We start from the raw sequence: 11,216 nt of genomic DNA, 5'->3' as shown, positions 1-11,216 counted from the left end.
AGATGAAGTAACCAAAGCACAGAGGTCGTGACAGGGCCTCAAAAATAACGACCCCAACACAACCTGAAGAATTTTTTTTATGTAGGCAGAATAGGTTGAGCTAGAGAGGTAAAATAAACTGTTCCAACAGAGTATGTAAAAAGAAAATGTTGTCGGATAGAGTAGGTCGCACTAGGCAAAAAAAATTATCACCCTAGCGCGACGCGATAAGAAAATAAATATACTCTCGGATTTTTAAACAAGTAGGATGGTTTTTGAGTATTCTAAGGATCATCTATTAAAAAAAATCTAGAAGACGAGATATCAACATCATACGTCCAAAGAGTGCAAGAAAAAGAGCCGCACACAAAGAACAAGAGTCGCACAAGAGAGAGGCGAAGAACAAGAACTCAACACGTGTTTTCTCCTTATATATATTTTTTTAATTAGGATTTAGGAGTTCTTACCCCCAAACATCAATATTTTGATTTCTTTTTTAAGATTGAATTTTGTTTTGTAAGAATACTTGATTATATTATTGTGTTTTTTATTTCATCTTTGGAGCATGATCAATTTTGAAGTGGTTTCATGTATTGTAATTGAGACCGACATGAGATTTTATAACATGATAGATAACATAATCCATAGATTTACAACTTGCACAGAAAATCGAAAGTTAGAGAATTCAACAGTTCATTAATACGATAGCAATTGTTAAATGACATAATATATTGATAGATTAGGAAATTTTGACAAAAAACATGATTTAATAATTGAAATTCGATCATTAGAAAAGATGAAGAAGTAGATAAACTGAAATCCTAACAACTATTTGTTTATTATTTTAATTTATATTATTTATATTGTTTTTTGTTTCGTGTGCTAATTTAGTTTATTGATCCATTCACTTATTGTTTTATTTAACTAAGGAATTTTACTTGAGATAAATCTGCGATATATTAATATCTGTTAGAACGATACTCGGACATATTACATTATATTAAAATTTGACTAGGGATGACAACGGGACGAATTTGGCCAAATCTAAGACCTGTCTCGCCCCACAAACCCGCCATTTTTTATATATATAAGAAAAAAAATACAAAATAAAAATGTTCAAAAATTAATTAGTCATTAAAATTATTTTTCAACTTTATATTAAGAATATTTAAAAATAAAAATTATTTTCACAAATTAAAATATATCAATTTTTATTCCATTACTAATTAATTAGAAAAAAAATCTAATATATATTTACATCATAATAGAAAAATTTATTTCAATATTAAAATATTCTACAATACACAACTCTTAGTACAAGCCTATTTCAACTTAGGACTTATCTATTTCTTAATTGAAAATCCTAGCACGCTCGATTATAGGCCGCAACCTCACAATCCGCATAATATTTAACATATCTTATTCCAAGACTACATACAATTTTTAATGTCTTTTTGTGAAAATTCACTCATCTAAACATTGAAATTCAACTTTCATGTACATTTGTGATTGATTGTGCGTGAGAATTTTACAATGTACGTATATATCAAATATATTCTCACATTTGGATTTGCTCTCATTTTAACTAATTTCTTCGTTTAGGTTGTCCATGCTTTGAATTTTCTTCCAAAACTTGTATTCTATTTCTATTGTTGTATTTATTACCTCCAATAATGATATAAATGTTATATACAAGACTATGACCATTTGCAAAGGTTGTGTATAGATTCTGATATTGCAATAGTTAAATTCGTATTTTGGTCATTTTGAGAAACTGGGCTGTTGATGTTCTGATCTGATCTGATCTGATCTGCCATCAGATCAGCTTGGTCTGATTTAGACCAATTTATTTGGTCTAATTTGAGCTGAACCAAGTCGAGCTGTTCTGTTCTTTTGAATATAACTCTTGATTAATCGATTTGTGGATAAAGTGATAGCCATGAAAGTGTATCCCTTTCGCTTAACTTTTCATAAAATCAAGAATCACTCAATTTTAAGTCCGTACGAGAGAGATATTATCGAAAGATCAGATTGTTGGAAATCTGGAACTTTTTCTTCATTCAGTGCATAACCAACTAATTTATCACGGTTTATCAGCTTCCTCTGATCCGATTCAAACTTTGACACGTGAATACGATAAATAAATCGTTTTCTAATCGTTGTAACTCATAATGAATCATTCCATTTTCGTAACCTAGCTGAGAGATATGACCAATATACAAGAACTAGTCAGACTGAGTTGATTGTTGCTTCTGTTTCCGTTAGCTCGATTTTGTGACTAGTATTTTGCCTAGATAAAATTCGAACCAATTGAGCTGTTGTGAAATATGATTTGTGAAAAATTGAGTTTTCTATTCAGCCGTTTTGGCAACTTGTCATTTATCGCTGAGCTATGAGATATCATCAAATAGTGCGGCTAGCCTGATTTCAACTTGGTTGATTTTGAGTTTCAGTTTCCAATTGGAGCTAGCAACTTCACACTTGAGTAAATATGATAGAAACATAATAACAAGTTTTGATTATCATCAAAATCAAGATTTCTTGTGTTTCTCAACCCAACAATCTCTCCCTTTTTGATGATCACAAAACTTGGATAAACAATGATTCATCTAACATATCTATCCCATTTTTTGTGTGAATAAAAAATTCATATTTTTTTAAAAAAATATGTAAAAATTTATGTGCCCCTCAATATTTAAAATCAATCTCCCCCTTAAAATTATAATTAGCTCTCCTCTTATGCTTTTGAAAGTTTGAAATTGATAAAAGTAGAGTATTAGCAAACCAAACTTCTTCATAGCGTAATTTCTGTGGTAGCACACATTGTCTGAATTTAATGGATAAACCGATTTCCCTTGGGCATGGCTAGGCTGAAAATTTTATACCACTACATCATCTACAAGTCTAGTTTATAATACAAAAAGCAGTTTATCATTTCAACACTCAGAGCAACGAATTACATCATTTTTCCACAGTTGTTGCAAGATACTTGCAAATTCAAGTTGGCGTTAGAAAAATATGAAATTTTGTATTCCAAACATAAAAATAAGTTCAAAATGCTTTTTCAAGAGAAATCTTCTATGATGTCAATTGATAGGATCGATCGGGGGAAAATCGTTAATTTACAATAGCTTGATTCTTGAAATATTGAACAATTAGAAATTAAATTGAGTTTGATTTTCAAACCAAGATGAAGAAACTCAAAATAATCTCTCGTATTAAACATTTTGGAATCATTTAAAAGATATTCAAGTTGAATATCTGAAAAAGTTTTTGGTTGAAACACTTTATAAAATGCTTAATATGCAATATTTTGATATTTGAATAATATATAAAATGTTTAAAAAATACATCTTAAAAAAAGTAAATAGACACAAATTTATTTATGGATATTCGGATATTAATAATTTCTATATCACCCCTTCTTCCACTTAAGAATGATTCACTATTTATTCAGTTTCTTATACAAATTCGTTTCAACTTAGAACTTATCTAATACCTAATTGAAACTCTTAGCACACTCGATTGTAGACCGCAGCCTTACAATCCGCGTAATGTTTATCGTCTCACTACAAACACAATATTTAATGGCTTTGTGTGAAAACTCACTCATCTAAATTTTGAAAGTCAACTCTCATGTATATGTGTGTGACAAATTTTATTGTATATATATATATATATACATATATATATATATCAAATATATCATCACAATTGCTCTTGCTCTCATTTTAGCTAATTTCTTCATTTAAGATTCCCATGCTTTGAATTCTCTTGCAAAACTTGTATTATATTTTCAATATGTTGTATTCATGACCTTCAATAATGATATAGACATTATATAAAATAATATTACCATTTGCAAAGATTATGTATGAATTTTGATATTGTAACGGTCAAACTCGCATTTTCTGGCCATTTTGCGAAATTGGGTTATTGATGGTCTAATCTGATCTGCCATCATATTAGCTTGGTTTGATCTGGTCCGATTAGTTTGGTCTGACTTGAGCTGAACCAAGTCAAGCTGATCAACGTCGAGATTTCCTGTTCTTTTGAATATAACTCTTCAGTCATCGATTTCCGGGCTAAGTGATATGAAAGTTGTATCCCTTTATCTTAGCTTTGTATGTAATCAATAATTACTCAATTCCAAGTTCGTATGAGAGAGATATGCTCGACATATCAAACAATTGTCAATCTGGAACTTGTTCTTTATTCAGTGCAGAACCAGGAACTGTATCATGGTTTATCAGCTTCTTCAAATACGAGTCAAACTTTCGCTTGTAAATATAATTTTTAGATCATTCTCTTATATTTGTAACACATAACGAATCATTCTATTTGTATAAACGAGCTGAGAGATATGACCAATATACTAGAACTAGTCATACTAAGTTGATTGTTGATTCCGTTTCCATCTGGTAGATTTTGCGACTAATATTTCTCCTAGATAAATTTCAAACCAACTGAGCTGTCGTTAAATATGACTTGTGTAAAATTGAATTTTCTATTAAGTCGTTTTGGCGGCTTGTCATTTTCATCATCAATATGTGGGTTATCATCAAAAGATTGCAGCTTGCCTGATTTTCAACTTCGTTGATTTCGAGTTGCAGCGTCCAACTTGAGCTAGCAATTTCATATTCGAGTAAATATGTTAGATCCACAATAACAAGTTTTTTTTATCATCAAAATCAAGATTGTTTATGTTTTTCAACACAAAAATATTTATTTATCAATATTAAAATATAATTATATTATTAATATTGTATATACATATACATACCAGAGGAACGAGCCCATCTATCTGGACTTGCCTCATATCAGCTTGGGACCCATTTTATCAGGTCTAAACCGGCACATTGATATCCCTAAACTTGACTCGTACACTTGAGGTAATATCGAGAAAATTGGAAATTTTAATTGTTCTAAATTATTGTGTTAGAAAAACTCAATCAAGTTTTGTCGCCATTGTTTAGGGATTGCAATTAGAAAATTTTACTTTTCATTACTTTTTTAGTTAGTTTTTTTTATTGTACTTCATTCTTACGTGATATACCAGTTTTTTTATTATTTTTTGCATGATTTTTCTTATGTAATACTTCGAGATGTTCCATCAACAAGTACTCAAAATTTTTGCCCAAAAACATGAAGAATGATTCTACTTAGCATTAGAAAAATTCAATAATTTAGCAAACACCTCTTGATATCATGAATGTTTTAAATATTTTCTAAACAAAATTTTCCTCAGCGATTTGGATGCAATGACACGAAGATAGGTAATCAATGGATCTCTGGCAACTGATAGTCACATATTTAGCCAAGATGATGAGGATATAATACACTTGATCAATTATATGGCGGAGTTTGACTACCCTCAGTATTGAGACCTTTCACTGCAGAGTTGGCGCTACCAATACCCCCAGAAATTAATTACCCAAAGTTTATGAACAAACCGTTCGATTGTCAAGATGATGATGAAGATAGTTTGGAATTAATCATGTACTGACTTGAGATTATGGTGAAAAAATACATTGCATCAACTGAGGAAGACATAGAAAATATGGCAACTCCTAGGTGTCATACAGAAGAGTTCATATCATCAATTTTCAAGGGTCGTCGAGAATGTGAAGTGAAGCGAGGTATTTAAATAGTGATCGGCGTAGTTTGGTTTGATGTTGATAACCCAAACCACCAAGGTTGTGAGGGTGATATGCAACAAACCAAAATCTAGAGATGTTTGAGCCTTCGTCAGTTGTTGAGCCTTCATCCGCACGAAATTTGGTAGAACTATCTGATGAAGATGTACCCCCCGATAATGTTGGAGCAGTTAAAAAAACAAGGCCAACGGAGTGAGATTTATATCAATCACATATACACCGAATCCATTCTCTCCACCATCAATGACCTTAATATATTTTGTTCTTCGAGAGCCAACACTGATATTCTCATCCCATGCATATTATTCAAAGCCATAATTTGTTGAGGAGATGAGCTTACGATGTATACATCAAGCCAAACTTGAGACATATGGAATCAAGAACCATACGTGGTGTTATATGACTCTTACTTTGGGCATCAATCTATCTATGATGAGTGCTTTTGAGGGTCCAGTCGATGACTAAAAATCAGGCGCTACTTGAGATTTTACATCATTTTTATTTTGATTAGTTCTCGCATTGAGTTCTTGTTTCTTGTTGCTAAGGGAGTACACATATGAATCTAAAGTGTCCTTGTAGAAATAGTTTCATGTAAAAATAAATTTAAATAAGAAGAATGTAAGGTGAGTGGGAGCCTGAAAGAAATGAATAAAATTTGATTCCAAATAATTCAATGATGAAAAAGGAGGATGTATGGAATAAAAAGATATCATATGAAAAATCTGATTATGCATAATTCAATCTTGATCTTTCTATTCTGTTCTTTATGAATATCCTATTTTTTCTTTGGTTGCACACACCTAAACCATGATATATACTTGGAAAGTCGTAGTGAATTGTGTTTGATGGTTAGTATGTAGTGGAAAAGGGGTTGTGTGATAGGTATGCTTACACTAACATATCAATTGAATTCTATTGAAATCGTGTTAATGAAGTCTACTTGAAATTCATGCTACTAGAAACAACACAACATATAAAAATATTCATGTTCAAGTAAAAAATGTATTGTGTAAATTTAAAAAGATGTGCGACAAATTGTATCATGCTTTGATATTTAGGACGTATGTCATAAAATTTGTTGAGGCACTGAATTGAATTTTATTTTGTTTTTAGTTATGTATTGAATCCTATTTGGCTCATATCGAGGGCGAACAAAAGGTTAGTATGGGAAGTTGAAAATTGTAGATTTTACGTGTCATTTCCGTTGTTTTGAATATGTTGTTGCATGTTTTTATCGTATCGTGTCCGTATTTGTTAATTTATTTCATGGTTTGCATATGTGGGCCATTGCTCACTTGACTTGGTTGTTTTATAGGAAAAAATAAAATAAAGACAAACTCAAGATGGAGTAACGAAAATCGGTAAGCGTAGTTCATACTAGGGCCGTAAAAAATGACGACCCAATACAACCTGAAGAAAATTTCTTCTGTGGGTAAAATAGACTACGCTGGAGAGGTAAAAAATGACATCCCCAACGCGATACGATAACGAAAAAATATCTGCTCGAATTTTTAAACAAAAAAGGATAGTTTTTGAGGATTCTAGGTGCATCTGGAAAAAAAAGACCTAGCATGGAGGATATCAACATCATACTCACAAAGAGAGCCAGAAAAATATAGTAGCACACAAGGTTTAAGTGATAGGATAGGAAAATCCTGTCCTCGTAGAACTCGTTAGGATCGGGTAGCTCATAGCAGCATAGCTCTAGGATAGGTAGCACCTTACCACATTCATTCAGCTGCTTCATGAATGCTCGGCGCCTTAAATCCTTTAATAGTTTCATCTGTCTATGATAAAGACTTGATTTTGTATTGCTCAATCGCCACGAAGGCTCATTTCATTTCATATTTCCTTATATGATGTTCGAAATTGTTCGATCTGGAATCTCAAGAGTAGTATATTAACTGTTTAATTACAACTACTGTTCCAAATTGACCATTATGAGTTGATACTAAGGTACCTGTCCACAAGATAGGAATGCCCTTATCATGAGATAATGGAAGCTCTAACATCCTTGTACAGTAGGCCTATGCAATAGCTCTCATAGAATGAGTCTCTAGAGATGTCTCTATAAGGTGGAGATTCCGAGTGGGATGTGATCAACAAGGAAAGACTCGAATCCTTATTTCGGGTTGCTTATTACCGATTGATAAACAAAGGTACGAGAAGGCGGACATTGTTTGGGTTCGAGAGTGGGATAACTACCCATAGTAGGACCAAACGCCTGAAAAGAAGGGTGGTGGTCCCTATTCCCTACTGATAGTAGGAGATGGCATGCCGTGGTGAAAAAGGTGGCTCCATATAGAGGGAATGTGGGATCTCTTTGGAAATGTAATTTCCGTGTTTTTGGATATCTTTTCTTTTGGAGGTGTCGTGTATAGGCCATCTAAATAATGGCTTAGATAACCGGCACTTTTATCACTAGGGCTCTCTCCTAGAGAACTCTGCGCTTATTGGTTTAGCTCAGTTAACTCTTTGTTTTACTGAGATCCTCCGGGGGCCGGACCACAAAAGAGAACTCCATACAGAAAACCTCCCCTTAAGGATCCCCTCCGGTGGTGGACCGAGGCAGAGCCTTGGCCGTCGTCGCCCCTGGGAACGGGTCATCCCGTACATACAAGTTTATCTATAGCATTAATGATTACCTTAAAGCATCTTAGAGCTCTATATGAAGCCTCTATAGGCCATGTATAGTCCTAATAAAATACCCTCAAGGAAGGTAGCTCATCCATATCATTAACTCATAGCTACCTTTGAGAGATAAGATAGGAAGATCCTGTACTCGTAGGACTCGTCAGGATCGGGTAGCTCATTGCAGCATAGCTCTAGGATAGGTAGCGCCTTACCGCATTCATTCAGTTGCTTCATGAATCTCGGCGCGTTAACTCCTTTAATAGTTTCGTCTGTCTATGATAGACCTGATTTTGTATTGCTAAATCGCCACGAAGGCTCACTTCATTTCATATTTCCTTATATGATGTTCAAAATCGCCTTAGTTCGATTCTTGTTCGATCTGGAACCTCAAGAGTAGTCTATTAACTGTTTAACTACTACTACTGTTCCAAACTGTCCATTATGGATTGATACTGAGGTACCTGTCCACAAGATAGGAATGCCATTATCATGAGATAATGGAAGCTCTAACATCCTTGTACAGTAGGCCTACACAATAGCTCTCATAGAATGGGTCTCTAGAGATGTCTCTATAAGGTGGATGTGATCAACAAGGAAAGACTTGAATCCTTCTTCCGGGTTGGTTATTACCGATTGATAAACAAATGTACGAGAAAACGGACATTGTTTGGGTTTGAGAGTGGGATAGCTACCCATAGTAGGACCAAATATCGGAATAGGGGTTGTGGTCCCTATTCCCTACTGATGGTAGGAGATGGCATGACGGGGTGAAGAAGGTGGCTCCATACGGAGAGAATGTGAGATCTCTTTGGAGAGATAATTTCTGTGTTTTTAGATATCTTTTCTTTTGGAGGTGTTGTATATAGAACAAGAGTCGCTAAGAGAGAGGCGAAGAGCAATAACTCAACACAATGTTTCTCTTTTTTTCCTTCCCTTTTAGTTGGGATTTAGGAGATCATACCTCAAAATTCAATGTTTTAATTTCTTTTGATGATTGAATTTTGTTTTTAAGCATAATTGATTATGTTATTGTGTTTCATTGCATCTTTAGAGCATGAACAACTTCAAAGTGGTTTCATGTGATGTAATTAAGTCCGACATGAGATTTTATAACATAATAGATAACATAATCCATGATTCTACAACTTGCATATGTACATGAGGTTGTGTGCATGTTGATAATCATAGACTGAAAATCAAAAGCTAGATGATTTCACTATTCATTAATACAATTATAATTGTTAAATAATACAGAGAGACTTGATTATTGTATTTTTAATTAGATTAATACAACTTGACATGGTGGTTAATTCATTTACTTATCATTTTATTTAACTAAGGAATTGTGCTTGAAGTAGATTTGTGATATATCAATTTTTTTTGTGAGAACAATATTCGTACTTGCTACACTGCATTAAAACATGTCTTGTACAATTGCTTTAATATCACAAATTGGATAAACTTAATTGTTCTAAATTATTGTGCCAGAAAAGTTCCATCGTATATTATTGGAGTTAATTTTGAATCCTTTCATTAATATAATATATGTTTCAAATAAAAATTTGAATTCGAAATATGAAATTATGTTATTGGTCTGCCGATCATGTTGAAAATAAATTGTCGAAACAAGATTAAGAATAAGAGCAAACCTAGAGGGTGTTTGCAAAAGAATACGTTTTTTTTAGAATCGCTTAAATTTACAAATTATGAGAAATTAAGCTGAGAAAAATAAGAAGTGAGTAATGAGTGAAAATAAAAGTGAAAAATAAAAATCAAAAGTGACTAATATTTGATACATAATTGATTATAATATTAATTTTTTTTTTATTAGAATCGTTTTACAGAAACAAAGTCAACAATTTATCAGATTTTTGATTTCGTTAAAATTAATGAGAAAATAGCACATACTATGCATAAAAATGTATTTTTTGTCTCATTTTTTAAGTTAAAAACAAAAAATAATTTATGTAATCATGATTGCAAACACATCACTAATCAATCAAAAAGATGCTAAATGTAGCCGATCACATCATCCTAATCCTCTTTTGACAAAATGTAACTCGATCATCACATCACCCTAATCCCCTAGTCAAAAGAGGGACAACAAAATCAAGGAGTGAATAAATAAATTTATATTTGAAGGAGGAGTGAGTCTCTTGTGAGATCGTCTCACGGATCTTAATCTGTGAGACGGATCAACTCTATTCATATTCATAAATTTGTAGTCATTATCATTCCATGTAACCCTATATAAATATTTGAACGCAATAATTTGTAAATCACATTGACAAAATAAACCGCACTGACAAATCCAGTATATGAGATGCTCCTTTGAGAAAGTATTGATATAAAAAATTGAACTCTTCTTCATTAATAAATATTCATCAATTCCACCGACTTAAACATTTATTATATCAAAATTTTGAGCCTAGAGAACGCATTCGAAGCCTCAATCTTACCATTATAAGGGTTTATTTCATCCTACCCATGTGGACATTGTCCCCATGATAGAATGGATGACAAAGATTTGTCCATGTATATATAAGACCCATTTTTTTTTTGAAATTGTATGTATGGCAAGATCTTACCAGTTGAAATGAAGTGAGAGTAGTGCTCACGTAAGTAGGATCTCATTAATCCTTATAATGTGATGGGGCCCACTATAATTTGGTGGTCATTAGCCACCAAAACATTGACACGTGTCGTTTATATGAGAGGATACCAATGTTTTGTCTAAGAACATGACTCAAATCACATTGGGAAATCCACAAATTGTTTTTTCTTTTCTTGCATAAATCTTTTATTTTTATTTAAATAATTTCGTATAATTAGACAATCTATAATACAATTGTAGTTATATATAAATCATTAATAAAAGATTTACCTAACTTTAATCATCAATCTATGACATAATAAAATATTTAAGCCCTGTAATGATTGAGAAAT

Source organism: Primulina eburnea, chromosome 15 (genome assembly GCF_022965805.1).
Source record: "Primulina eburnea isolate SZY01 chromosome 15, ASM2296580v1, whole genome shotgun sequence".
Classification (NCBI taxonomy): domain Eukaryota; kingdom Viridiplantae; phylum Streptophyta; class Magnoliopsida; order Lamiales; family Gesneriaceae; genus Primulina; species Primulina eburnea.
This window is presented reverse-complemented; position numbering follows the sequence as displayed.